Source organism: Prinia subflava, chromosome Z, assembly GCF_021018805.1.
Source record: "Prinia subflava isolate CZ2003 ecotype Zambia chromosome Z, Cam_Psub_1.2, whole genome shotgun sequence".
NCBI lineage: Eukaryota > Metazoa > Chordata > Aves > Passeriformes > Cisticolidae > Prinia > Prinia subflava.
This window is the reverse complement of record NC_086283.1, coordinates 12,005,078-12,028,009: the sequence shown is the minus strand read 5'-3', so window position 1 is coordinate 12,028,009 and position 22,932 is coordinate 12,005,078. Positions and strand designations below refer to the sequence as shown.

Below are 22,932 nucleotides of genomic sequence, written 5' to 3'. Positions count from 1 at the left end.
GGCTTGACAAAGACTTTTTCCAGCCTTATGTCACCTATTCTCTTTCCTCTTCCTTTTGAGTTTCAGTTATGTGTGATTAAGCTGTTTAAAAGCAGGTCTTATTAATGCTTTCCCCCCCCCCCCCTCAGCTGAGAAGGAACATTTTTTGGGTCAAGTTCTACAGCACCATTCTTATTGGCTAACAGAATGATGGATTTAAATAGTTAACCCTTGAGTTAAATGGATGAAAACACTTTTCAGAATTTGCAAGATGTTTCCACCACATGATTTCCACAGTGGTGATACCACTATGTCACTAAGTAGCAGTCTCGCTTTGCTAATTGAAGTGCCTTCTATAGAAGTCACAGCTTGGCCCAGTGTCATTGCTAAATCATAGAGTTTATTTAATCCCAGCATATCTCTGATATAGCCTGGGGCTGTATTTTGGGAGTTGTTGCAGGAAGGGAGCAGGATGCTCACATGAGTTATTGAACCTGAAGCGGAATGAGCAGCAGCACAAGCAATAAATTCCTTCAATTCTCAAAAGCCTCCCAGGGCTAAATACTGGCTTTTGCTAGAAGACTGCTGTTTTGATTCAATGATATGAATGAACATACTGTAGGATGTTTGCCTCTGAATCCGTCACATAGGGAAAAGCATCTCTTCTTGTTGTCAAGGAGAACAGCAGTAGTTGTACACCATCATTGCAGTTTTGTAACCTTCAGCAATGCAATGTTCATTGATGAGCGTTGGTTGAGGTCCATAACATATCTCTTCACCAGTTACTGACTGTTCTTCATGGCAAATTATCCTTCTCCCAATGAAAGGACTACATGTTTCTGAGTTAACCAGTATTAGAATAAAAGGAGATGATGTGGTTGCAGATCTGACAAACATCCATCTCCAGGGTGGCAGTGCTTGTTCCCAGCCCCCACTGATGTTTATTTGAGTGGTTGTGTGAGTGCTTTCTTCTCTAAGAACCTGCTTGTTGTTTCTTGTTTTCCTGTTGTCCTGTGCTTTGGGTCCTTAGCTACCCTGACTAAGGGATTCCCTTTGCTCAATCTAAGGAAAGGAGTGTCTTGTGGTGTGGTTCATGCCTAGGGCATCTCCCTGAGTGAAACTTGTAAAGGTGGCATTAAAAGTTTCTTGATGAGAGACAGGCATTATACCAGCTCGTTAGAAGAGCAACGTGTTGTATCTAGTGCGTCATTTGCTTTTCTGACTTCCAAGGAAACCATCAGGTCGCTTAGAAATGCACCTTCCAGGACTCACTGAGTCACTGCAGCAGGGGGTGGGTTGGCCCACTTTCTCCTGTCACTGTAATTGAATGGGCAGGGTTGATATCAGATATAGGAAAGTAATGGCAGGTGTGTCCCAGTCAGGTAATAACTTGTCAGAGGCTGCTTCTGGTTGGGTACAGAGAAGAGTGGTTTGAACATCAAATTAGTCATGAGTTAGCCTGATCCCCTGCTGTTCTCACCCTTCCTACCTAGTGTAGCATCTGACTCACCACTGTTGGCTACCTGGGAGCTGAAGACTAAGTCAGGATCAGAGTAACAGAGATCAAAGGAACAGCCATGGTCCTGGCATCTGGGGGTGCAACAGCTGTCCTGTGGCTCTGTTGCTTTGTAGTCTCATGGTCTCAGCTGTTCTCAATTCTGCCTGTGTCCCAAGAAACCAAAGGTGTAGACAGTGCTCTCCTGGTTCCTCTACCTGTGAAAATTTCATTGCCCTGCTGTTTAACAGATCTGCTTTGTTGTTTATTTGTTCTTTATAGCCTGGAAGAAGATGCATCTTGGAGTCAGACTGACTCAAGCTAAGTGGAGATGCTGGCTGCCCATGGGAAGGGAGCTTGAGAGTATAAATAGGATGGCAGGATAAGCCATTTTAATATTGAGTGTTTTCCTTAATTATATTCTTTTGTTCCTGCCTCTTCTCCCAAAATGAAATAGAAATAAATGAAATATTTTAAGCTGTTACTGTTCACATGCACGATTAAGGAGATACTGTCAATGTGAGGTAAAACTGGCCTTCAAAATACGGGTTGGTGCCATAGAATAGGAAAACCTAAGACATATTTTGCTATTACTGCTTTTATTTATCTTTTGCTTTTACACTTCTGAGATTTTATCTACTTTCACACAGTCTGCTGATAGTTTGAACTACAATGAAAGGATGTTGAGGTTAGTTTTGAAAGAGTCCATCAATTCTGAGATACTGCCCTGTTTTGCTGCTGCTTTAAAAGAACACAATGGTTAGATGGTTGGTAGTATTACTTTGAGAATGTACTCCAGCACCCCTGTTTGCACAGTGGTCAGGGCATGGCAGCACTTCACCTTTTAAAAGCTGCAAAGGAAACTTCTTTAGTCTAAGCAAAGGCAAGAGAGGAAATTCTTTATCAGAGTCCTTATTATAATTATTTTAACTTGATAGTTAACCTATTTAGGTTTTCACTTGGCTTCCTCTCTTCTTCATATACAAAGCAGAAAAAATTAAGAGAAACTAAACAAGGGGCAAGAAGTAGCTTGCCTGGGAGTTTGGAAAGGGTATTTAAAGTACTGCCTTCAAAACCTTTACTTACAGACTTGAAGCAGTATAGTTATCTAGGCATATACCCCTTGTGAAAAACCAATTTAGGTGTTTGGTAACTTGTAATTGAATGTTGGCAAAGTATTTGAAGGGCAAATAAAAGCTTCCCTTTGTTCTTTGTAAGGCAGTATCGTAGCTTGGTTTTTAAACATGGAATTGTTGTATGCCCTGGGAAGGAACTGGAGGTACAGCTGACACAATTGCAAGTCCACTTTGCTTAGAGGTTGCTCAGATACAAATGGACAAAATTGTGTTTTGCCAGCCCTGTGTGCAGGAGTAGGTGCTGAACATTTGCATGGGTTGGCAAGTATTTTCAGGTGCATCTCTTTAGAATCAGTAAGTTCTGTAAACAAGCCTCATTGTTTAGTATAAAAGTTATATATTTTTTCAGTTCTGAAATGGAATTTGAATGTGTGCATGTTATATGTGCATTGCTCATATGACTCAAAGATATAGAGTGTGTTTTTCTTCTGTTCTTTTTATTTTGTAACTTGCGATTTTAGCTTCGTGATAGATCTCCTGCCCCCTCCAGTTCTTGTTTCTATTCATGCCTTCCTTTCTGAGATCTTGCTCTTTTGCACCTCAATATTTTATTTTCATCTAAAGCCATTCCAGTTTCCCATGAGGACAGATGGAAACCAGATGCTTGCTTCTTGGATATATTTTCAAGTTCAGTAACTTAGCATGGACTTTTATAAATAAATCTCTACGTTGCTGAACAGCTAAAAGCCACCACCTATTTTTAAAATATTATTTTTGGGGACTGTTTCTCCAGACATTTGCCTTAATGATTCTTTGAGAGTTAGAAGGATAAAGAATTGTGGATTTCTACAGATGAATGAGATCATGATACCTGTGAAACTTCTGGGAAAAGTGTCAGCAATACAGGGATAAAAGTAAAACAGAAAAGATGGAAAGTCTTAGGCTTTGTTTTTCCTATAACGATAGCTAACATACCTCTCTGTTTAATAAAACAGATCTGCACAGGTGTATAGTTTGATTTGTAAAGGAATTTCTTTCACTCCATCTATGAATTTACTAATTTAGGACAAAAGGCATTGAAGATACTTGGCTTGGGAAGCAAAGGAGTATTCTCCAGGTTGTTTACTCCTCTACTGCTGTATTGTAGTCCTGCCTTTTTTGGGTGAAAAATTTTTCTGGGTTCAGTAAGGTGGCAGTGAGCAGTTACTGTGGTTCTGGTTCCAGATCTTCAGTGGCAGAACACAGCTGCTACAAAGCAATAGATGAATTTCAGAGATGGCCATGGCTTTGTTGGTTCTTTTTCCTAAACCTTTTTAAAGCATAGGGTTGCCCAAGTGTCATAGATGAGGCTGGGGCCTCCTGGGTGTTTTAGATGTCCTGCAGGACTCAGAGACAAAATTTAGATGAGCCATAGGGCTTTAGTTATGCAGTTGGTAAACTCAAAAGCCATGACATCTGTTTTAACTGCCTACCTGAGTATGAATCTTTGTCATACCATCCTCCTGTATGTTTTTGATTTTTCTTTCAGGAAACATGAAGTCTAGGCCTTTAGCTTAAGGGCAGCTGAAATTATCATGACTTAAGATAGGGTAACAAGAAAAAAATGTTATGGATTATTTGAATTCTATTTTCTAAGGTAGTTTTTCAAGTTAACCAATTTGGAAAGGGTTTTCAGCAGTAAGACTAGCTTAGTATGCTTTTTTCTTACTATTTTTTGTTTAATTTATAGACTTCACTTTAGATGATGGTTGAAACTCATGTTTTAGTTCTATGAGTCATAGGTTCCTTGGGGTGGGTATTTTGTTTCCCTAAACCATATATGGATGAGCTTGAAGAAAACTATGATAAGAATGCATTCTGAAGTCTTATTTTTCTCCCAGCTTCAGTCATCATCATTGCCCTTACATAGGTATTTTGACTTTAGTTTGGTATTTCAGTGATTTGCTTTTTTAGAAAAATAGAAGCTTCATTGTCCTAGGCCAGTTGAACAGAGACAAAAATAATTAGTTGAAAGACACTACAGCTTCTGAGTAAGTTTTTCAAAATCTGAAAACTATTTTTTTTGTGTCATTCTTTTTGTAATACTAATTCTTATATAGCTTGTTTCAGGGATGTCAAAACTAAATGCTGGATGATTAAGGAAATAATGTCTTTTTAAGTGAGAGAGTTGAGACACAAAAAATTTACAGAACTCAGTTGAGGTAATGTGGCTTGGAATATGTAAACAAACTATATATTGGTAGTTCAGATGCTATTCAAAAACTTCAGCACCTTATTCTCCAAGGTTAGCTTGTTATTTTCAATGATTTATACTAGTTTTCAGTAATTATGCCTGAAAATAAACTAGGTGAAAAACTGTGCCTTCCAAATAGACATTGCCTTTGCTTATTTTAGTCATGTCACCAAGCTTTGAGCTGGCAGCTGTTCCAGGTAGCTCACTCAGTGGAGCCTGGTGGGACTTTAAACAATCCTGAAGAACTTTGTTATTGTCCACAGCCTTTTTGTGCTGTGCATTGCAATGCAGTCAGCTGAGTCATCTTAAGTCTTCCTATATTATCTTGCTCTGAAATTAAGTGATATTGGGTTAAAACATTGTCCAAAGAACTCAAAGCTAATGAATGATGTTGGGGCTTTTTTTCATCCAAAGGTTGTTGTATAAATCTATGCACTTGTAGGAAAGTGCAAGGTAGGAACCTTTTGCTCCTAATTTAGGAGCTGAACGGATTTAGCTAGCTAAGCCATGCCTTTGGAAAGCCTGCCCACACACTAAATTAATGGAAGGGTACAGCTCTTGCTCCCAGCTGAAATTCAGTCTCCTTGTATGTAGCAGTTTGCTGCTCCTCAGGTAGCAATTAGAGGAACCACAGAACATGCTGCAGCTAAGTGAATCTAGCAGACCAAAGGCTTGCTTGGAAGTTCAAAGGAGAGTTTTTGGGATGAAAATAGAAGATTGCAGGGTGAAAAACAGAGTTCAGTGACTTGTACAGGATGATACCTACCCATCTGCCAGGAAAATAGGTGGGACTGAGGATGAGTTAAGCAATAGTCATAGCAGTCTTTCTCACATTGTGTACCTTAGAGTTTTGCTGGGAATCTTCAGAGCTGCAAAAGATTTGTAAAGGCTGTGCAGTTTCTTGAGGATGCTGCAGTAAGTAGCATGGGAACATAAATTCAGTAGTAAATACAGATAGTGGACAATAGCAAGTGCCAAAGGCAGATTGCTATTTACTGAACACCAAAATATTTCCTCAAATTTAAGTTTAAAGATGTTTTTTCACTTTTAATTTCAGGTACATTCCCCTCTGGCCCCAGTATGGTTAATACCACCTCAAGAAGCTGAAAATCAAGCAAAGGGTGGTTAAAGAAGTAACATTTAATGTGTTGGGTTTTGGGGTTTTTTTTTTGTTTTCATTTTATTTTTAGTTTGTTTGCCACCAGGGAAATGCAAAATATCACCTCTGAGTGTGAAAACAAGGAGGTCATCATCAAGAAACTGTCTCTCACAAGCTGAGAGCCTGTAAGTTCAATTTGGGATAAATTTTCAAATTCCTACCCTCATAGTCCAAGTTCATGATGGAATAAAGGTTGTTAAGGTTGCTTAGGAGAGTAGCTCAGATGTTACAATCAGCAGAACCTGATAAAGGGCTGGGGAGGAGATAAATTCCCATCACTCTTTGAAGGGTAGTGAGTGATTGCAGTGGAAGTTTGCACCTCAGAGTCCCTCATGAAAATGGAGGGAGGAAAGTTTTGTGTCCTAGAGATTCCTATCTATTTGCAGTGGATCAAGGGGTAAATAAAGTGCCTTAATTTAATAAAGTGCCTTTTTTTTTTTTTTTGCCTTAACCAATGAGAAACATCTGTGCCATTGCTTTATAGGAGCTGTTGCATAGCACAGACATGTGACAAATAAAGCAAAAAGTAATTCTGAATTTGACTCTTAGTTTGTTTCTTAAAAATGCTGCTTGTTTTCAGACAGGGATGTAAAGTTGTAGTGTTTTTTTTGGGTTTTGGGGGTGTTTTTTTGAGTAATTTTGCTGACCCTATAGATGTTTGTTTTAAAGCCCGAAACCATGCATGTCTTTCAGATATGTTGGGATTAGCCTAAAAATAAATGCTTATCACATGTTTTTATTCTATAGACAGCATTCTTTAATTCCTGTATTTAAGATCAATATGAATATATTTGCCTTCCATTATGGTTCTGCTATAGGGATTAAACCACTCGGGTGTATAATAATGCTTTTAGAAAACAAAGATTAAATTGTTAAAGCAAAAAAATGCAGTGCAAAATGCAGAACCCACGAGTTTTTAAAGTGGCTTTATACAAGCAGATGATTAGGAAGGTAATAGCTTTGGCTTGATGTTTAGGTGTACAGTAGTTTAGAAGCCTATTTTCACTCTATTATAAAACTAAAGTAAAACAAATCTGTATTCTGGTTTAGATCTGACACAATTGATTTCTGTCTGTGAAGACAGGAATAGTGAAGGTTTATTAATATATATTTTTCCTGAAATGGCATAATTTAGTAGGAAGTATCTGGAAATTAGATAATCTTGGCATCTGCTGCATGAACAGTGTGCCTCTGTATGCAAGGTGAGAATGGGCTTGCAGAGCTCTGCCTAATGGATGAAACATTTGATAATGATAAATGACTGCTTGTGATTTAGAATAACTTTCTGAAATACTAATAGCTTTCTCCTGTCTTAGAGAATTAAAAAAAATAAGTTGAGCAGCGTCTTTGTGGACAGCAGGGAATTGCTTAATGAACTCCACATTGTTCAATTCATGTGCTCTTGCTGTAAGCAAGATTTGCAAGCTGAAATTTAATACAGAAAACATCTAGGCTGAGTGAGGTCGTGGCTAGTGTTACTATGAGTCTGACTGTTACTTAACAGCATTTTCCAGCTTGCAAACTCCTCTAAGTAAGTTTTGCTTTAAGTTGCTTTATATTCTGCATGTTGCAAAGCCTTCTTATTGCTATTGAAGGGTGGAAGCAGAACGTGAGATATGTGCTCAAACACCCCCGCAAACACTAGTAACTTAGATGCTTCTGAGGAGAAGATGGAGTATATTTCCCAAACATTAAATTTATGTATTTTAGGAATGTAGGAACACAACTAAGCTAACCTTCATTATGAAAATCTAAAAACATCTCTTGAAATCCACAGGAGTTAATTTGGCTGACTAACAATATTTCTGTGATGTACAATAAAGCTTCTGCTTAAAAGGTACAAGTGCAACTTCCTACGTGAGGGGAAAGGAGTCTCCACTGACAGTGCAATATTAAGTCAACCTTTCTGTGGTAATTATATGGCAGGTGCATTGGACTACCCCACCATTGTCAAGAGCTGTTGTGGTACGATCCAGGCATTTTCTACTCTTCATTATCTCTTCACACAGGAGATCCTGAAAGGCGTGTTGATTTCGGGGAGTGGGGAGGAAGGGGCATTGGTTTGGGGTTCAGTTTGGGGGTTTTTTGGAAAAGGGCGGAAATGGAGCTACGGAATAGTTCAGATTTGAAAGACTGGTAGGAAAGCAATGTTGTTTGCTCTTAGTGTGATTTCCTGGCTAAGTCCTGCTTTTTAGTTTTTCTGAGGAAAAGGTTCATAGCTGTGTTTCAGGAAGCTCTTTTGCTTACTGCTTTCCTCCCTTTTATAAATAATCCCCAGAGAGGAGTGTAGGTTTGGTTTTGGTTGTTTTTTTTTTTCTTTAATGAGTTACAGAAAACCATCAGAAAAGAGATATTCTTAGGTTTTGGTGTATTTTGTTTAATTTCAAGTGACTTTAATGAAGTACTATTCTTCAGGAGGCCTTTGATGCAAGTCTGACTTTCATTTCCTTATTTTCTAATGGTCTTCCGTGGCATTCATGGTGACAGTCACCAATATCCCATAAGCACTGCTGCATAATGTAGAAAAACAGTTTTAGTGTTCCTCTAGTAATATTACCTGCTGTAGGCAGCAGCTGATCACAGCTATTTTGAAATGCTATATTACTTGCAAAATGTTTTCCATTAAAGATTTTACTGTATCAGGTGGGTTTTTATTTGTCAGAACTGATGTACTGCTTAAGCATAGGTTTTAAATTTTTAGTTCAATTTCTGTTTTTGTAGCAGACTTGGCTGGGCTTTAACATTTGGTTTCCTGAAATTAGACATTTCCTCTTAAGCAAATAACCTTTATCTGCTTTTCATATATCAGATCTGAGCTTACTTGATAGCCATTGAGGCTCTGAGGGCTTCAGTAGAAGTTACTAAGAAAAACAAAGTATCATGATGATAAATCAGGGATGACTATTACCAGTCATTTTTGCTTAGTTCCGTGTGAAATAAAGTTTGTGTTCTCCCCTCAAGTATTCGCTTGTTGTTAAGAGCCCTGTAGGCAAACAGTGCTTGTTGTAGTTCTTTTTAGATTTTGTTAATGGTGTAGATCTGCTTTCAACTGCTAAATAATGTTTTGGTTTTGGAGTGCACATAGGTTTAATTTCCCAAAGTGAAGTTTCCTACGATGAAATAAAACTAGTGCACCTCAGTGTTCTGATGATACACTGTAGAGTTCCACGGCCCAGTAAACTAGACCAGAGCTTTTCATCTTCTAATACTGCTGTTAGTTCAGTATCAGAAGTGAAATCCAGCTTTGCCTGGTGATTGAATAACAAAGAGCTGTGTATAGATTGGTGTGGGTTTTTTATATCCTCACTGCCTCACATTTTCCAACAGGGTGTGTTTTGGCCTGACAGTGAAAAGGATGTGTTTCAGTGGACATGTTCTGGACTGAACACTCAGCCTGAAACATAACAAGAGAATTAAAAACCATAGGAATTGCTTTGTCTGTGTATTGTATCAGTGAACCTGTTAGTCTGGTATCCAGACCCGCTGTGGCTGCTTTCCGATGATTCAGCAGGAGGGGGAAGTGAGAACTAAACCGTGCCTTGTATCGCCTGCATGGTGAGAACCTGAGTGCTTACACAAGATATGTGGGTTTGATTATCATAAACACTTGTAACTAATAATTAAACTGGGGTCTTATAGGCGTTGTTTCATGTATCTATCAACATAACTCTCATCCCAGACAGGCTAACAACATCAAGGTGTTTTTGTAGATGAAAAACATTTTCTCACACTGTTTGTTTTTTTTCCTAATTGTACTTTCTTCCAATTTTAGTGCATGTTGTATCCCCACTTTTACCTAATTCACAGTGAGTTGTTCAGGCAGAAAGTAAGACAGTTTTCTTTGATTATTTCTGTGCAACCTCTCTGCTTTTGGCGGGGTCTGCACCAGATCTGAGCCTTTGTCATCTTTGCAGTTTGAGACTTGAGACAGGAAGGCCTCAGGATTCATCTGACACTTCAGTTTAGTCACAGATGAATCCTTATTTCCGCCAGGGAAAGATAAAAAAGCCCTTTGTCTCTTCAGTTGATCATGTGCACATTCTTTCATTCATGGAGATGCAGCAATTTTGGGCCTTGAAAGGACTTTGGCTCCCTGCTGGGGCAGGAGCCCAGAGGACATACTTTCCTCCTGACCTCATGGTGCTTCTGGTAGAGTCCTGTGTTGGAGCATCTGCCCAAAAAGTGCTCAGAAAGGTAAGTTTCTCTTCCTTCCTGTGATGACTAAGGAGGTTTGAGAGACTCTGTCTCAACTTCATAAAAATTGTGAACTGCCCTTTTAACCTGACAAGTTTGTTTGGTGCCACAATCCTCCTCTGTCTTGCACGTGACCCTGACACCATGGGCTACTTCCTCTCCCTTTCTCTCCTCAAGGCAACTAGTCAATACAAGGAAGTGTTCCTGCCAATTTCATGGAGCTCTGAGAACTGGGAATTAGGATGTTAGGCAGGGAAGCAATTGTCAGTAAGAATCTTTCAAGTAACGACAGTGTAACTTCTAGCAGAAGTGTCACATCTGCAGCACAGAGATGTTAGGGTTGGATCATTGTGCTGAATGTGATCTCTTCTGCAAGGATTAGAGATGACAAAAACTTGCCTTTGCTTGTGGTCCATAGGAATTTAGCAATAAAACAAGTAGCAATAAATTTATAGAGATTAAATGAAAAAAAAGAAGTTATCGAAATATCTCAGGAACAGTTTAGGTAATAATTTGTCCACTTAAAAATCTGAGCCATTTTCCTCACTTGCTGAGTTCTCAAAATGGAACTCAGAGATGCAGTGAGGGACTTCTGACCACTTGAACCAGAACTGAACCTGGATTGATTGGTTTGTTTTTACTTAGTGACACCTACTTATCTTATAAATAGAGTAAATTATTCTTGTTCTTGTATGTTTTCTCAATTTAGACTTAATTGCACTTGATGCTAACAGTGTTTGGTCCCTCCTTTGTAAAGCATTGGTGGATGCTAAGCTTTAGCTTTTTCCAGCATTCCTGTGGCTGTTTTAGCTGAGCAGTTTGTCCATTAACATGAAATCTGCAAATCATTTCAATCTCTCTTACATTTGAATTTACGTCAGATTTATATGCTTTCATATTGTGGAATCTCTTATATTCTTGTTAATGCCTTAAACTTCTAAGTTTATGATGTCTGCTGAGTATTTTCTCCCATAGTTTTGGCAAGCCTCAATTTTTTTCACATTTCTAACTCTTGCTGAGATGCAATTTGAATATAACTTGGAAAACCCTGACAAAACAAACAACAAAACCCCATGAAAATTTGGTGTCATTTTTATATGAGTGTGGCTGAAGACAAAATCTTCCAAAATAAAACAAATGTGCAGTGTGAGAGATTGTAAGCCATTGTCTGAGAGACAGAAACTTTATAGAGAATTTATGTCAGCAGCTAAGACTGGTTTGAAATGTTTGATGTTGCTTTCTGTTTGGAATAAAGTCTTCATCAAACAGTTAAAGGGGTTTTCTGAGTGCCAGTTATTTTGGGGGGGTTGTTTCTTTGGTGTAGTCTGTTATTTCTGTTTAACCTGTGACTGATTGCTGTTCTGTAAGAGAAACCATCTTGGCAAAAGGGAATGGACTGTAGAAGTAATGCGAGTTTCATTGTAGAAGGGAAGGACTTTTAACACTCAATGTCTTTTGGAGGGAAAATGACCAAACCTAAGATAGTCAGTCTTACTGACTGTGTGATATCTCTTTTAGCTCCTAACCTTCTATGCAAAAAATGGAATGTAGTATACATTCTTAAAATGTGTTACAGAGTTTAGGAAGCCAAAGTTTTAATGAAGACAGTGACTTCAGAGGTAACTAATGCTGCTTGATTGCTAACAGATTATTTTTTCCTTTACATACAAAGCCCTTCCACATGAGCAGACTGTAAGTCTCAGTGACACATGGAGTCACTAAAATACACCTACTGGGCTAAATATAATGTATAACAGGTTTTACAAAAAAGTGTAATGTTTTCCGTTCAAAACCTCTCAAGTACTGAATTTTTTAAGTGTGCCTGCTGTCAATACAGATCTTGGAGATGATTGACTAAAAGAGTTCCCATTTATCTCCTTTCTAAGTCTTGGAAGGAAGGTGATGACTGGACAAGTCAGTCATTTTCCACAAAATCTTCTTGACTCATAAATGACTGCTCCATTAACCAGATAATTAAGTGAATGCTAGACTAATATTTTTGTGTTGCATCTCTTGGAGTTGCCTATAAAGGAGCAATGTTGAATAACTTAATTATGTAGAGAGTATGGTTATGGGATTTTTGTATCTTTTGCACTTGGCTGAAGGGAGCTGTCCTGGAGAAGAAAGCTCCTAGTGCAATTTGAGCAGGTTGGACAAGGGTAGATTGAAGTTTTCTCTTGTGGCAGGGCTGCTAGACTCAGGTGGCACAGTACTGTTAACAGGGGCTTACATTGAACTTGGGACAAATCAAGTTTCAGCACAACTCAAGTCAACAACAGTGTCATTAAAAACCATCAACAACAAAGGAAAAGAGAAAAATCAATATTAAATCTCAGTTACTATATTGAGGGTATTTTGGCAGGAAAATGAGCTAGGGAGAAGAAAATTAAATATCTCACGTGACGTCTCTCCCAGCCACTTTTGTGAAAAGCTGTTGGGTTTTATTTAAGATCCGGATGAATTTCAGAATATCTTATGTCAATTAATAAAGTCTGAGTCTTTTTACTGTAGTCAGAAAGAAATGATCCTTACTTACATTAGCCGCTACAGTTAGCTATTTTTGAGATACACTGTGTAGTTGTTGCTTACAAATCCAATGCAACATGTAGAGGTGAGTTGAGGTAGCATGCTAGTGCTGAAATTAATACTATATCAGTTCAATATTATTGTTGATAATTTTAAATCTGGTGAGTGGTGTGGAGGGAAGGTCAGGAAAATCATTAACTGTTTTAGTGGTTTAATCTGGTAGATTTATCTTGGTAGGAAGGATGGATTCATAACTTACATGTCTGTTTCTTTTTAAACTAGAAAGGACAAATGTATTTTGGGGTAAAATATGGTTAAAAAGTTTTGAATTCCTCGTGATGTGGAGGGAAAGAGGGTTCTTTGTTTAAAGAGAAGGACTTAATCTGCTATAAAAGATAATGGAGCTTGAGGCATTTACCAGCCTTCCTGGAGAAACATAATACCTTGCAGGGCTGGACCTGAACTGCTTCTCCTATCAAGTAATTAGCAGACAGAACACATTGTTGATCAAGATCTGACTAAAGGACACTGTGAAACTGTTCCTTCTGCTTGCTTTTTCTTTCTTTGCAGAAGAGAGATGAAAAAGGTTAAATTGTTTGTAGCTTTTTCTGAGGATGTACTCTTAAGTAAAATTCTTATTTTAAAATTACATCTTTCATTTTGATCATTATTTTCATCATTTTAATTTCCTTGGCTGAGGTGTGTTTCTTTTTTGCCTCCCATACATTAGCACTAGAGAGTGACTCTGTTAATAATAGCTGCACACTGAGGGTGAGACCAAAAGGAAGTATAAGGGTGAGCTGGAGTATTGCAAACATTAGATATTTACTCTTGACTACCCTCTTCATTGTATAATTCTCCCTAATGATTTTATTCATGAAAAATGTGAAGAATTCATCTGATTCTTCTAGTGATGAACTGTGTTTCTGCTGTTTATTTTGTATTTTTTAAACTCCATGGAAAACTTGTCTCATGATTAGTCACTGAATTAAATTCCCTCTTGACATTTTCCACATTTTTTTCTCTGCCTGTCTATCAGTGTGAGTGGGGTTTGTTTGTGATTCTTTTGTTTGTTTGCTTTAAGTTGCTCTTCCTAAAGAGGATCTGTCAGACATAGCTGCTACAGGTGTAGGTAAGTAAAAAAAGAAGTAACAGATACAGAGCATGGCATTAACGCTCTAATGCTATTCCCTGCCTCAGGTAACTGTAGATTGCTAATGGTCAGGCAGGAAGGCAAAAGGAAAAACTAGTAGAAACTGGCAAAAATGGGCAAGACCCAGCTGATCAGATTTCTATGATGGTAGATATGGAAGTCTTTCAATATGGGATTAGAGAGCTCTTGTAGTCAGTCATTTCAAACTCTCTGTGCTTCTTGGACTGTTCGGGCCTGTAGGAAAGGTTTGGTTGGATGAGGACCAACCCTGATGAGAGCTCTCCAAAAATCAGGCTTTGTGCATGTGACTGCTGGAGTGAAGATGGCTAAGGGATATCACCTATGGAGACTAGAAGGTGGCTGGCACTATTTCATTGGTTTCCAAACCATAGTAACCCAAGCTTTGTGTAAACACACAGAATATTTTTCAAGACTGTGTAGAAATGTTTCCCTGTTTTTGGATAAGACTGCTGAAACCTTAAGTCTTTCAAAAGTCAGTGATTTATTTTTCTCCTTGTTCATGGATGTTTCCTCTTGAAGATAGCAGTTGGGCCAAGAAAAATTGTATTGGTCACTGCTCTGCTTAACGTAAGTGTGTTATTAAGAGATGTCTGTACAGTTGAGCTTTTCATCTTTGTCCAAAGAGATCGCTCAAGAAGTGCCTAAAAATTCTTGTACAATGCAGCTGAGACCCATGACTTTTTTTTCCCCATGAAAAAATGCCTTCAGCAGTAGAATGTGAAGTTGCACTTCTGCCCATGGCAATATCTTTTAGTAAAGCAGCATCCATATAAAAATAATTTGCATGATCAATTTAGCCTCCAACTGTTTTTAACTAATATTTTCTGAAGTCAATGAACCAATGCTTTCAAAGCTCATATATTTCAGGTAAATAATTAAAATGTGCTCCCCATAACTGCTCTCAAATAGCAATTTTTTTTTGTTAACGTTGAAACAGTGTGTAGGTTTTCCATGTGACTAGTGGCCATTTGCCCTTCATGCTCTCAAGAAAAACCCTTCTACCCATTTCTGGTTTAACCTGTGCAACCCATACAATACCTTCCTGAAAGTTCAGGGCCTTGTTAGCTAGCATATTAGGTGTGATGCCATTGACCCTGCGTATTTATTTTAAGCTCTGACAGTAGATATTTAGTGAAAGACTTAAAGAAACAATCTGAACTTGGCCACAGTTTATCTTCACTTCTTAAAGTAACACAGATACCTCAGTGGCATGATCTTTGGTGACATTTTAATTCTATTGGCACACTTTGAAATAGCCAGCTGGGACATCACAGGCAGACATCAGTTTTGAAGCCTTTCAGATACCATCTAAATGCCAAGGTTTTGAGTTACAAAATAATGCATTTATATATAGATTAAACACACAGGAATCAGAAGTGCCTTGCAACATGTTAGTAATTGTGAACAGATGCATCAGAACAATGCAGCTGTTAAAACTCCTTCATGCCCCAGATTACATGTACTTGGTCCAAATTACTCATGGGTATATCTGTATGCTTTTGGGGGAATACAGAGAATCATTTGGGATGCATTCATTTGCAGAAATCAGTCCTTGATTATATTTTGTTAAGAGAGTGCATGATATCAGGAGGCTCATAGACATGTATGAAAATAATCTAACACCATTCTTGCACAGCAAGCAAACACCACTGTAACTGAGTTGAATGGTGTTTATGTGTCTAATACGCTGCAGTGCTGCTGCCTCCTTTCAGGCTTTAGCTGGATCTGCAAAATGCACAGTGCTGCTACAGAAATACCTTATCATAGAATTCTGGGCTTGGAAAGGGTCTTAAACATCTGGCTCCAAGCCCCCTCCCCTAAGCATGAACACTTCTCACCTGGACCAGGTTCATTGTAGCCCTATCCAGCCTGGACTTGAAGACTTCCAGGGGTGGGGCATCCACAGCTTCTCTGGGCAACCTGTTCCAGTGCTTTACCCTCACAGTGAAGTATTTTTCCTCATATCCAGTCTAAAACTAGTCTTTTTCAGTTTAAGGCCATTACCTCTGTAAACAGTTCCTCAGCATTCTTCTAGTAGGCTTCCTTCAGATACTGAAAGGCTGTAGTAAGATCACTGTGGAGCCTTCTCTTCTCCAGGTTGAATAACCCAGCTCTCTCAGCCTTCCTCATAGGAGGGGTGCTCCATCCCTCTGACCGTCTCAGTGACCCTCCTCTGGACCCGATCCATGGGGCCGTGTCTGTGCTGTGCTGGGCCCCCAGAGCTGATGCAGCCCTGCAGGTGGGCTCTCACCAGAGCAGAGTAGAGGGGCAGAATCCCCTCCCTCACCCTGCTGACCACACTGCTTTGGATGCAGCGCAGGGCACGTTTGGCCTTCTGGGCTGCAGGCACACATTGCTGGGTCTGGTCCAGCCTGACATGGTAGCAAACCAGTTACAAAATAGAGACAAGAATGTTGGGAGTGCTCTAGCCTCTGTTTTCATCCCAATGTGCAGCTATAAAACAATTTGTAGTAATAGCTAATGTTGTTCTGTGCCTGTTGCTGAGACATGTTGTGTGCCAGTGAGTGTTTGAGGACTGGAACATGAAGTTGAAGAAATTCTTTCGCTGTGATGGAAACCAGTCTTGTCATCATTGTTGTCATCATGCTGCCTTGCGTCTTGTTTTTCCCTTGGAGTTTTTATAAGAGGAAGTTTTCAGCAGCCTCTGATTCAGCTGCAGAAAGTTACATCCTACTGACGGAGACAAAGAGCAAAGCTGTCAAGGTCTCAAACTAGGAAATACTGGGGAAGCCTGTGTTGGTGTGGGGAGATTCGCTTTGGGAGTCTGTTGTGCTTTGCATGCACTGTAATTTCCTGAGGAATGCAATAACATAGATCTGGTTTTGACTGTGCTACTAATTTACAAAGACCCGATTAAAAGCTTCCTGAGAACTGCATAACTGTACTGTTTGTAGTGCTCAGGGAAACTGACCTTTTATTTTTGTTTCTTCTTTATACTAGTTATGTAAGGATAGGGGTTTTTAGAAAGATCTCAGAAGCTCAATAAAACAATGACTCTGCACACATTAGGCAAAGCTTTCTTGCTGCTGCTTAAGTGTCTAGTGCTAGGATTAAGTCAAATGTCCATTGAATTCAACAGTTTAGTGAGACTGCCAGAAAGACAGTGAACTTGAAGAAATTTGACCCATGTCCAAAGTTATTCTGATCAAAAAGTTTTTGAAGTCCTATTGGTTTATTTGCTAGAACCTGAAGTAGCCATGGGATTTGGCAGTTGCTCCCCAGTAATGCGTCAGCAGTGGTGCTTCCTGCACTCCTGACCAAGTCCAGATAAATGGAAAAGCTTGCATTTTGGAAAGTTTAACATTTCTTAAAATATTACTCTCCTTACCTTTAAATTTGAATAGCATGTGAATATATTTGAGAGAGACACTTTTGTCCCCTTTTTCAGAAAATGGGATGGGGAGGTGGGGGGTTTATTTGGTGTCATCTGGACTGTGGGACATGCTTGATAGCATTTATTTAAAATCTTCAAATCTTAAAATCTTCAATCTGAAAACTGACGTAACACTGGGTTAACAGAACAAAATTAAGAATAGGAAAAGAATTATTTTCTCCGATTTCTCTACTATGGGTTCTTTGTGGGTCAAATCTGATAAAGTATGGGTAGTTTACCTGACCCGAAGAGGCCCAAGTCCATTTTATCTCAGTCAGCTGTGTAATCTGTGTCCTTTTTTCCTTCATAAACACTCATCTCATTATTTGGGTGCCATGAATGATGTTACTTGTCTCTATTTACACTTTTGTTTTCCAAATGCAGACTATGCCCCACACCTGTTGCTTTCCTTTGAAAAACACATCTCTCCAACATGCATGGTTTATGATGCTAACTTGCAGGCATTCTTTAATTATAAAAGGATATGTGGTGATCTGTCAAGGGACAGTTGTCTCTAATGGATTAAAAGAAGCTTATATGGTTTAAACACGAGCTATGCCCTTCATATGCTGAAAATAGTTCAAGTTAGCTTGAACTGGATACACAGTGTATTTAGTAGCTATGCAGGTAACTGGTTATTTTCTGAAGCTCAGGTAGTTAATTCTGCACCTCTTTATGTGTAATGTAAAGAATAGGAAAAAAAACCCTCAGGCAAGTAAGGGAACTGAGAAGTGTTGTTAGATAAACTGTTCCCAAACTTCAGCCCACAGGAAAAAATGAGACGCTGCTTAAATAAAACCTGTCCCCTGCCATGCAAGTTCTCAGCTGTTGAGAATCAAAATTTTAGTGTCCTGACTCATCCAACTCTTGCCACCTTCCTCTAGTAAACAGTAAAATGAGAATAAATTAATGATTGGCTGTTTGGAAAATAAATGTCTTCCTGAAAGATAGCAATAACTATTTTTCATGAAAGCATAACAGCATAAAAACAATGGGATGTTTGGTAATGCTGGGAAAAGCAGGCGGGTTTTCAGGTACAAATTACTTTCTAGAGGTCTGGAAAACTGCTAAATACAAGTTGAGTAACACCACTGTGAGTTAAACTAGATATGTATCTGCTATATCACCTCATAGAAAAGTAAGTAGTAGCTGCAGAGTTGAGTGTCCACATAAGAGCTGAATTTTACAGCTGCATGGTGTTAAGGGCTTTTTTCCACACAATGTTTTTGAATAATTACTGCCTTTGAAAAAATCCAGGATATTGTCAGTAGAAAGTCATGTCTGTGGCACAAAACCTTATGAGGTAATAAAAACACATACTGTGCCTGTCAAATATTACTCACTTACTTTGGCTATGAGGCAAGACGAAAGTAATGTTTGCAGCAGTGTGACAGATCTCAACAGGCTTTGTGACCATCAGATGTTTTCCATCAGTGATTAGTTGCCCACAAAAGCAACTTAATTTCTTTATAAGCTGTAAGTGTGCTGTGACTGTTACCCCCTAAGTATTTTGAGCTGAGAAGAAGGAAATGTATTTTTTTCAAAAACTAGATGGTGGGAAAGGAAAACTTCATAGTTAGCTGGATCAGTTGGAGTCTGATAGGCTTATTAATTTTTATTTTTTTGCATGGTTGTCGTAAACAGCAGAAGAATTACAGGACTTTGCTTTATGCACCTTTGCCTAATAATTGGTTCCTTGGCCAATTTATTGACTACCAGAATGAACTGTTAGGGGGCTCTGCTCCTTTGCAATCTTTCTTGCTTAGCTTGTGCAGAAAACAAAATAATTTCCAGCTGCAGCTCATACTGATTATCAGTTCATCTTTGACTTCTCTTTCCCTTGAAGGCGAGGTGAGAACTCTTGGCCAGGTTAACTTGAGGTCTTAACTGCAAGCAGTTGAAAGGAAAGGAAAACAAGGAAACCCCCAAACTGAAGTTGTTAGGTATCTAAAACTATAACAGACAGCCATGTTGAGACATACATAGCTTTTCTCGGCATGTTAGACCTGTAATACATGCTGCTAAGCCAGTGACCTTAAATACATAAACAATACATGGAAATTATAAAGTGCAAGAAAAGCAAAGGTCTGAGTGGAAAAGTTAACAGCTTCTGGCAAGTGCATGCTCATTAAATTGATACAGTAATTATTCTTGTGGTTTATAGTGCTTCAGCTCTGCTATCCACAGCCAATGCCACCTGTGGTGTTTTTTCCCTCTGGGGGACAGCCTGTGGGAGCCCCCCAAAAACAGCTGCTGCAATGAGAGCTGGTTCAGGTATGTGATGGCTGCAGTGTCCCTGTGGCAAAAAGGCCCCTGACAGCCTTTGTGGCACTTTGCCAGTCAAGTCCTTTGCTCATGCACCTCGAGGATAAGTATTTATCCCTTGCTGCTGGGGTGACATGGGAGGAAGGAGAGAGGTGTCTGAGAGGATGGGTGGGAATGAAAATTGGCTGGTTTGCTGGTGGGTCCTGCTGAGAAGTCAGAAAAAGCTTAATGATATTCCTGGCCTTAATGGGAAATAATTGAACCCATAGCGTGTCCTATTAAAATTAACACGAGTTTATCCTTTTAAATAGATTTATCGTCATGTTTCTTTATTGGTGACTACTGCCATGTCCCTGGCTTTTCTGGAGCAGTCCCAGGCTCAGTAATTTTCCTGACAGCCATGCAGTTGTGATAGGCTCAGCACATGTCTGCATATTGTAGTTCAGATGATGCACAGCTTGAAACACCACAGATGGAAATTCAGAAGCTGAATTATTAGGTTACTCATACATTGTTCCTTGTATCACCTGAGCTGTGGAAGAAGCAGGAGGTGGTAGGACAGCTGGGATTTTGCTAGATTTTGAGACAACACTTTTGGAGTCTGGGTGAGTGACACCGCTTCCCATGCTGCTGACCTAGTGAAGGACAGGGCTCTTCTCTGCTGTTGCTGCCTGACTCCTCAGAAACAGTTTTCATCCCATTTAGTTAACTACACTTCCAGTGTCCTTCTCAGACTTCCTGAAAGTGATGAATGGGTGAGCTGCTTTGTGGAGGAGAGGTGTGCTTAGCTCCCAGAAGAAGTAAAATAGAATCTAACAGCTCTCAAAATTGCCAGATTCCTCATTTGAGAAAAAATGCTCATTCCTACACACATGCTTAAAGGAAAAAAAAAAAACCAAAAACCAACCAAATAAGGACATGTTGGGGACTGGGGAGCTGTTTGTGGTGAATTTCCAGTTAAAATAGATATGACTACACTTTTGAGTTTATTTGGGCTATGTTTTAAACAAAGGAGGTAATTTAAACATTAGTCACCATATTGTGGAAAGCACTGGAAAAAATAATTCAGTGCTTAGTCTTGAATCTTTTAAATTATTACTTAGATTTGATGACTAAAGTCAATGTGAAGCTCAGCTCTTTTTTTTTAAGGGTTTTGGAGGACTGACTAGATATGTGAGTTATTTAGATCTATGCTTTTCTTTAAGATGTCTGTTTTTAAAAGGTAGCTTGCTATCTAATAAGCACTGATAAAGAAAATCAAATGTATAAACTACAGTTTATTAGAAGACCAGCTGTAGTTGTTTTATCTTGTCACTTGCACTTAGCTGTTGTGATACTGTTACTTAGCAAGACAGCTTGAGGAAGGCTTAAAGAAAAGAAAAAAATGTAGTTATATAAAGGCATAACTGATAAAACTGATTATAACTGATTATTTAGACATACTGAGCTACCACTTGTATCTAGGCTGCTTTATGACTTTTCTAGGACAACTGGCAGCAATCTACCATACAGGGTGGTACTGGGGATGCTTTACCTGTTTGAGCTTTAATCAGGGGAGTCATGGGCAGGTGTGTACAGACATGCCCTCCTAGTCCAGGCCTAACCATAACATGGGAACTCCAGGTTGCTAAAGTTTCTGCCTTCATGGAAGCAAAAAACATGTTTTTAAAAGCCTCTGACAGCCTCTTACAGACAGAAGGTGAGATAAATTCTGTGGTATTTTTTCCTTAGCTTTTTGTTTGGTTTTTGGTTTTGCTGTAATAGAATAAAATATTATCTGCCTGCCCTTAAATTCTCTTTACAAATGTATTGGTAGGGTTGCCACAGACCACAGGAATGAGACTATGAGGAGTAGTTGTCTTTGGGAGGTCTTGAAACAACTAAACCTTTGTGGGTAGGAATACCAAAGCAGAGGGCAGCTTATTTCTTTCTTAAAATATCAACACTGTTTGTTTTAACACATCCTGATGAAATTACAAACTTTATTTAAATTTAAGAGGAGAGGCCTAAATTTGATTTGGCCAAGTGTCAAGCAGCCAGTAAAGCAAGAACATAATTTTTCTTTCTTTTACCTGACCTAGTGCTTCATTGTACCTTGGTGTGCTGGGGGAGGCACACTATGAGGATGTGAAAGTATTTTATAGTGTATACCAAATGTAAAAGGATGACAGACACATTTTATTAATTTACACCCTCTTAAACTTAGTGAAAGTGTAGCATCTGTTGAGAGTGACTCACAAACTAGCTCTGTTCTAGTACCCAACCACCCTCTGGGTGCAGCACTGACATTTCCGTTGTTTGATTGTCATTAACACTATTTGTCATAATTTGGTATGTTCAACTAAATGTAAGCTAGCATTATAAACAAAGGGAATGACTGATGAAATAAAACCTTGACAGCCATCTCTTAGCAACCACAATGACTAGAGTACAGATTTGAAAACATTGCTCTTTCTTGAGGGGGAAAAAAAAATATTTTTTTAAATTTTTTTTTTTTTTTTTTTTTTTTTTATTATTATTATTTTTATTTTTTTTTTCAGTGACTGCAGCAGATTCCAATTTTCATTGAGTTGTACTTAATGATGATTTTGCTACCTCTGCTTTTCTGTGTGTTGGGCTGTGGACAGGTTTGCAATTTAGAGGCCTCAGATGCTTGCCCTGGCAAGACTGCTGAAGTGCTGATGTACCAAGTGATGTTGCCTGGGGCAATGTGTGTTTCTGCAAAACTGTGAGGAACACAGTTGTGTATTTTTGTACTAATGTATGCAAGGAAACAGTTTCTGAAGGTGTATAAGAAACAAGCTTAACAATGTTCCTGTTCGTCTATTGTTGTGAGCTAGAGCAAAATTAGTAGGAAATGAATTATGTCTGTGATGGAGAAGGGGCTTGTGTTTAAGGAAGAAAAGAAATATGTTTGGATTGTTCTTTTTTCTGTGCTTTAAATTATGTCTACATTTGTTTTTATTCAGATAACCCCTAGTGAAAGTCATGGTTTGTTACATATGTTAAATGCTTTCTGCTTGTCATCTTTGTTCCATGAATTGGCTAATTTACAGAAAGCAAATTTATTTAGCTTTCTCCCCTGTCAATTGTCTGCTTTCTAGAAGCAGAATTAAGCTAACCAACAGAACTGCAGACTATGATGGCAAGACCATGAAAAAATTCAGGTTTTTGGAAGGAAGATCTGACCAGTGGCTTTTCAGGGATGTAGCATCTGCAGTCAAAACTTATCTCCTGATGATTCACCAACTAGGAAAAAGGAGTTATTTTGAAAATCGGAAGGGCAGGATGTGAGACAGGAAGGGAATCCCTCCTCTTTTCCATCCTTCTATTAGAAAGATTCAGTTCAGAGCAACAAATAAAGTTAAAGTTTAGAGGAAGTTTTACATCATTGACTTCATTTGGTGGATGTGGCAGTGTCAGGTTTATGGTCGGGT

General features: G+C 38.8%; 1 protein-coding gene across 7 annotated transcripts in view; it reads left to right on the top strand.

Moving 5' to 3' along the window:
• PDLIM5 (PDZ and LIM domain 5) overlaps positions 1-22,932 on the top strand; it is a 123,648-nt gene that overhangs the window by 42,214 nt on the left and 58,502 nt on the right. The window lies entirely within an intron of this gene.